This window comes from Armigeres subalbatus, chromosome 3, assembly GCF_024139115.2.
Source record: "Armigeres subalbatus isolate Guangzhou_Male chromosome 3, GZ_Asu_2, whole genome shotgun sequence".
NCBI classification, from domain to species: Eukaryota; Metazoa; Arthropoda; class Insecta; order Diptera; family Culicidae; genus Armigeres; species Armigeres subalbatus.
In genome coordinates, this window is record NC_085141.1 from 368,818,774 (window position 1) to 368,826,192 (window position 7,419).

Consider the following 7,419-nt stretch of genomic DNA (forward strand, 5'->3'; position numbering starts at 1 on the left):
AATTTGATAACCTATCTAATTATGTACACTACAATTTGAAAACAAAAAACCTAATTTAGGACAAGCTAGGTATCGCTAGATGGCGCAACGAACCCTAAACTTCTCTTTACACTCACCAAAGCGTTCATGTAATGTTTTGATCCCGGTCAGACGGTGGACCTCAGATGTTCATATCCTGGGTGGGGTGTTCATTATCATCCGGAGGAATTTGTTTTGAACCCGATGTAGTTTTAGATGGTGGGTTTTAGCGCAGCTCTCCCAGACCAGGATGCCGTATTCGATCACAGGGAGGATGATCAGCGAAATATGCTCGAAGAACGGAATACTAATAATATATAAATATGTCTGAGCTCGAGATTCAGAATGCTGTCGAAGCCTGGGGCCTTCATGTTTTTCGACGATATAGGCCGTCAATTCGCCAGCAGAGATCTCCAACTCCTCCGAGAAGCCGTTGGGATTTAGATGAATATTGTTTGCTAACGACTGGTTCGTGCGGACTGACGATGTTCTGTCCGAGATTATGTGAGCTAACGAAGTGACGACCTATTTCGGCGACCTTCTCTGCAGGAGTTATCAAGCGATCCTTATAGCCATTGTTGTCTAATGGGATCAAATGTGGAATGGGCCGAGGCTTGAATTTTGGAATTTCGGTCAATTTCCAGAACGGGTTAGCATAGTCTGGGAGAGCGCGGATCTTATTGGAGAAATCAATTTTTCTGAGGTTCACCATTCTGGCCTGGATGATTTTTGTCAAACGATTGCAACGTGTCTGGTACTGCCTTAGCGTGACATTTCGTAAACGGATCAAATCTTCGATGGGTGTATCAATGGTTAGGGTGTTGCTAACCTGCCGAGCCGTTGGAACATGCTGCTCTCTGGCCACCGAGATTGCCTCTTCGATGGCACACAGCTGGCGGTCGATTCTTTCCGGCGTCTCCGGACGCACCTCGTAGTCTATGTCGTCGTCCACGCACCTTTGGAGTCCGCCCCAGTCGACTCGATGATAGTTTTGCCGGGACAGCTGATGCCGATAAACCGAGGAGCCCACTTCCGCCACCACGGGATAGTGATCCGAGCTGAGCTCCTGGTACACGACCGGTTGGGAGATGTGGTCGTGCATGTTGGTTACGTACACGTCGCCGGCCCAACTCAGCCGAGTGGGGGAACCCGGGCTCAGGATCGTGTAGTGACTTTCCTCCATGTCGTCGCTCCAGATGGTGCCATTTCGATTGCCGCGACTGTTGCCCCAGGCTTGATGCTTGGCATTCAGGTCTAAGGCAACGATATACTGACCTTACCTCCGCGTTAGTTTGACGATATCCTTCCGAAGAATGGCCGATGAGCCACTACTGACTTTGGCTTGGGTTGGGCAGAACGCCGCGATGATCGCAATTGTGCCGACAGAAGAGGTGATTTCGACACCGGTGGTTTCGATGACACTGAGCTGGAAGCTTGGAAGCAGACGACAGTTCTAGACCAACATTTGAAAAGGGTGTAACAGCCAAAATTTATTCCTTCTGATACTTTGTCCACATATCATAGAATCACATAGAACATAGAATCAGGAGAAATAAATTTTGGCTGTTACGCCCTTTTCAAATGTTGGTCTAGAGTTGATGTTGTGCGATGACCACACCACCTCCCCTGGTCGGCCGGTCGAGTAGCACGATTCAAAAATCCGGGATGTTGACGTTCACCTCCAGTTTTAGGTGCGTTTCGGTGATGAACGTCTATTTCCTTCTCCTCAAGGAAATCCTTCAGCTCAATTGTTTTGCTCTTTACTTGACTAGAAGAGCATAACAAAAACTGAACACAATTTCAACATACTGTGATATTTATAACTAATTTTGATTCAATTTTGTTCTCAGTAGCCATATATCTTTCAAGCGTTTTGACAGGATTTTATCATAATCTATACGCAGGATTTTGTTTTCACATTTTTTTTCGTTCGTGTTTTTGATCGTGTGACTTCAATTTACCACCAAACTCTTCGAAACATGTTTCATAAAATCCAGGATAAATCAAAGAAAAATCACATGATAATTGATATGCGTTAAACATGTAGTATGAGTGCAAAATTTTGAAAATATAAATCGTGTAAAAACAAAATCCGGTGTATATATCTTCTTCGATTGTACGATAATAGTAATTTCCCCGAATGTAACAATTCCCCGAAAATATAGTATCTCCTGCAAACACATTTTCGCAATCGAGTGTATGCGTCTGAGAAGAGCAGCGTTTGAAGATACGTTCAAGAGTGTCTTATTGGAGATTATCAAATCCTTTGATAGTATTGGATGTTCTTGATCCTCCAAGATGTGTTGTTGAATTATAAAGATTCAGAGTACAGTGTTACAAAGGTGGCTTTTATACTAGTTTAGCCGAAAACGGCTGCATTTACTAAAATTAGCTCGAACAACAATTCCGATCGAAATCGTTTTTTTCTGTTCCCAGCCGTGTGTGTTGGCGCAGTTCTGGTAGATAGAATGATTACTTCTAAACGTTCGCACCATTGATCCCTTCCAACAAACCTCCTGCAGCGCTACGATCCTTGGGCACATCGGCAAGAATGCGTGTGCTCCCGATGAAGTTGAAAGATTTGCAGTTCCACGAACCGAGTTTCCAATCGCTAGTCCCTTTTCGTCGCAGTGGTCTTCGCCGATGGTTCCGGTCCGTACTCTCATGTTGATTGTTCGTTGCTAATGTTTTTTTAAAGGCTGGCTTGCAGGGCCTGACACCAAACCCCCTAAATTTTCGGTGAACCATGGTGCACAGTTTCACTTAGAGTCCCTCGCTGGCATTCGGACGATGATCAGCTGCCCCTAACATGGAGAACAGACGCTGTTATGAGCCGATCCTGACATGGAGAACAGACACTCAGCAAGATTTGCACCCCTGGAGATGAGCAAATCCCCCCTTCCCTGTCAGCATACAACCATAGTTCCCATCGGGGTTGGTTACCCGATCTTCTCTAAGGTTCCTCGTATCCCGGCCAGCACCACGGGGAGGCAGGGATAGGAGTTGCTGGGTAAGAGGCTAAGGACCACGAGATGGGGTCTATTTTATTCTTTCAGGTACGCGAAGTACCAATTGTACGCTCTACCCAGCATTTGCCGTGCCACTTGAGACAGAATTAAACTATTTTTATCAATTCGCAGTGTTACCAGAACATGAACGGTACTCCAAACTATTCTTGAGTTCAGATCTTGAAGGAGTACCAGATCAACAGAGTAATTCAAAAGGTTTCCGAGCTTGTGTGTTAGTTGGTGAAGCCACATGGAACCAAGGATGTTATCGATCATTTAGTAATTTGCGTTCGATCATTTAGTAGTTTTTCAATAACTCATTCCAGAAACTGAATTTCAAAATGTGTTGTATTGTGGACTTCAAGTGCGAAAGTTTTTCTACAACTCTGCCTAACAGGTAGATGTTTGAATTTAACTTATAACGGAGCTATAGCGCTAATAAGAGCAGCTTAAACTTAATGATTGGAATTTTGTTATCATTTAGTCTAAGTAACTGAAACTATAACTATAACTCCGTTACTAGTGGAATTCAAACAATTAGGCAGGGTTATAGAAAAACCTTCGCATTGGAAGTCCACCATACAACACATTTTGAAATTCAGCTAGTTATTGAAAAACTACTAGCTGATCGATCGCAAATTACTAAATGATCGATAACATCCTTGCAGGGAACATCATTACACCAGTATATACGAAATACAACATTCTCAGAATATCTACGGTACTCCAAACAATTCTTGAGTTCAGATCTTGGAGGCCTACAAGACCAACAAAGTGTTTGATAGGTTCCTGAGTTTGTATGCTAGTTATAGAAACCCCATGGGACATGATTATGTCATTGTATAAAAAAAAATCTACATTCCCAGAAAAGCTACGGTACTCCAAACCATTCTTGAGTTCAGATATTGAAGTTCTACCACCAACACCAAGAACACCAACAGAGTGATTCATAGGGTCCGGAGCTTGTATGTTAGTTGGAGAAACCCCATGGGACATCATTACACCAGTATATGCAAATCACAACATTCCTAGAGTTCCTGCGGTAATTCAAATGATTCTTGAGTTCATATATTGGAGGTATTCAAGACCATTATTATTAAATCAGACTAAGGCCGAAGTGGCCTGTGCGGTATATAAGAGTCTTCTCCATTCGGCTCGATCCATGGCTACACGTCGCCAACCACGCAGTCTACGGAGGGTCCGCAAGTCATCTTCCACCTGATCGATCCACCTTGCCCGCTGCGCACCTCGCCTTCTTGTGCCCGTCGGATCGTTGTCGAGAACCATTTTCACATTCTGGCTACGTGCCCGGCCCACCGCAGTCGTCCGATTTTCGCGGTATGAACGATGGATGGTTCTCCCAACGGCTGATGCAACTCGTGGTTCATTCGTCTCCTCCACGTACCGTCCGCCATCTGCACCCCACCAAAGATGGTACGCAGCACTTTCCTTTCGAAAACTCCAAGTGCGCGTTGGTCCTCCACGAGCATCGTCCAGGTCTCTTGTCCGTAGAGGACTACCGGTCTAATTAGCGTTTTGTAGATTGTCAGTTTGGTACGGCGGCGAACTCTATTCGATCGGAGCGTCTTGCGGAGTCCAAAGTACGTACGATTTCCAGCCACTATGCGTCTCCGAATTTCTCTGCTGGTGTCATTTTCGGCAGTCACCAGTGAGCCCAAGTACACAAATTCTTCTACCACCTCGATTTCGTCACCACCGATGCAAACTCGCGGTGGGTGGCTCACATTGTCTTCTCTTGAACCTCTTCCTATCATGTACTTCGTCTTCGACGTGTTGATGACTAGTCCGATCCGCTTAGCTTCCTCTTCAGTCTGATGTAGGCTTCCTCCATCTTCTCAAAGTTACGTGCCATAATATCTATGTCGTCGGCGAAACCATATAGCTGGACGGACTTATTGAAAATTGTACCACTCGTGTTAATCCCTGCTCTTCGTATTACCCCTTCCAAAGCGATGTTGAATAGCAAACACGAAAGACCATCACCTTGCCGTAACCCTCTGCGGGTTTCAAAGGGACTCGAGAATGCCCCTGAAACTCGAACTACGCACATCACCCGATCCATCGTCGCTTTGATCAACCGTGTCAGTTTATCCGGAAAACCGTGTTCGTGCTGTGTTTAGCTGCCATAGCTGGTCCCGATCGATTGTATCATATGCGGCTTTGAAGTCGATGAATAGATGATGTGTGGGCACGTTGTATTCGCGGCATTTCTGCAGTACTTGGCGAATGGCGAACACCTGGTCCGTGGCGGAGCGTTCGCCCATAAAACCCGCCTGGTACTGCCCCACGAACTCCCTTGCAGTTGGTGCTAGTCGACGGCATAAAATTTGGGAGAGTACCTTGTAGGCGGCGTTCAGCAATGTGATTGCGCGGTATTTGCTACAATCCAGCTTATCGCCCTTTTTGTAGATGGGACACACGACACCTTCCATCCACTCCTGCGGCAAAACTTCCTCCTCCCAAATCTTGGTAATGACCCAGTGCAGCGTTCTAGCCAGTGCCTCACCACCGTGTTTAAAAAGCTCTCCTGGTAGTTGGTCAACCCCAGGGGCTTTGTTGTTCTTCAGCCGGCCAATCTCCTCCTGGATTTCCTGGAGATCCGGAGCCGGTAGAATTATGTCCTGCGCGCGTTCTCCCAGGTCCATCACCATACCGCCATCTTCGTCTGCCACATCGCCATTCAGGTGTTCTTCGTAGTGCTGCCGCCACCTTTGGATCACCTCACGCTCGTTCGTAAGAAGGTTCCCGTTTATGTCCTTACACATATCAGGCTGTGGCACGTGGCCCTTACGTGAACGGTTTAACTTCTCATAGAACTTTCGTGTGTTATTAGCGCGGTACAGTTGCTCCGTTTCTTCACGGTCTCGATCTTCCTGCTGGCGCTATTCAAGACGTATTCAAGACCAACAGAGTGATTAATTGATTTCCGAGCTTATGTGTTAGTTGGTGTAGCCCCATAGGACATCATGACACCAGTATATACAAACTACAATATTCCCAGAATATCTACGGTACTTCAAACCATTCTTGAATTCAGATCTTGGATGTCTACAAGGTCAACAGAGTGATTCAAAGGCTACTGAGCTTATGTGTTAGTTGCAAAAACCCCATGAGACATCATTACACCAGTATATGAAAATTTAAACATTCCCAGGATATCTACGGTACTCCAAACGATTTTTGAGTCCAGATAATGGAAATCTACGAGGCCAACCAAGTGATCCATAGCATCCTGTGCGTGTGTGTCAATTGTAGAAACTCCCATTGGACATCATTATACCAGTATATACAAATCATAACATTCCCGGAATATCTACGGCGCCATACATGAGTTCAGATATTGGAGGTCTAAAAGACTAACAGAATGATTAATAGATTCTGAAGCTTTTTTGTTAGTTGGAGAATCAACATCGAACATCATTACATTATTATATAAAAATCACAGTATTCCCAGAGCAATTACGGAGTTCCAGAATTCTTTAACAGAGTGATGCATAGGTTCCCAAACTTGCTTGTTAGTTGGAATTGCTCCAATGGACATCATTAAGTTCACACTACGTACGTAAAAAAAAGTGTTATTATGACCACAAACAACACATCCAAGGATGTTATCGATCATTTAGTAATCTGTCTTCGATCATTTAGCAGTTTGTCAATAACCCATTCCAGAGGCCTAATTTCAAAATGTATTGCATGGTGGACTTTTAGTTCGAAGGTTTTTCTACAACTCTCCGTAACAGGTCGATGTTCAAAATCCACTATAAAAGGAGTTACGGTGTTAGTTGCTATATTTATACTAAATAATAACAAAATATGCAATCATTTAGTATAAGTTATTGCTACTAGCGCTATAGCTCCGTTATTAGAGAAATTCAAACAACGAACTGTCAGGCAGAGTTGTAGATAAACCTTTGCACTAGAAGTCCACCATACAACACATTTTGAAATTTAGCTTCTGGAATGAGTTATTGACAAACTACTAAATGATCGAAGGCAGATTACTAAATGATCGATAACATCCTTGATCACATCCACATTTTTTTCGTTCCTTTTATCGTTAATAGTGTTATAGAATGAAGCTTGGTCTACGGGTACCACGGCGTCTCTTGATGACCGGCTGTACATATGAATTATTGCTACTCCAAGGGGTATCATGAGATGACAGTCTAACCAATAAATGAGGATTGCGTACCTAGAACTGAATAAAACTCGCAACACATTCAATCGACAATATAATTGGTTTCAGTATTGCACGGAAGTGGATGTTACTAAGACTAACATTTATATGTAAGGGTAAAGTAATTTAAGTATGAATAATATCACAAAATTTCATTTCAAACGTTTTTCACCGTACTTATCCCAAAATAAAATA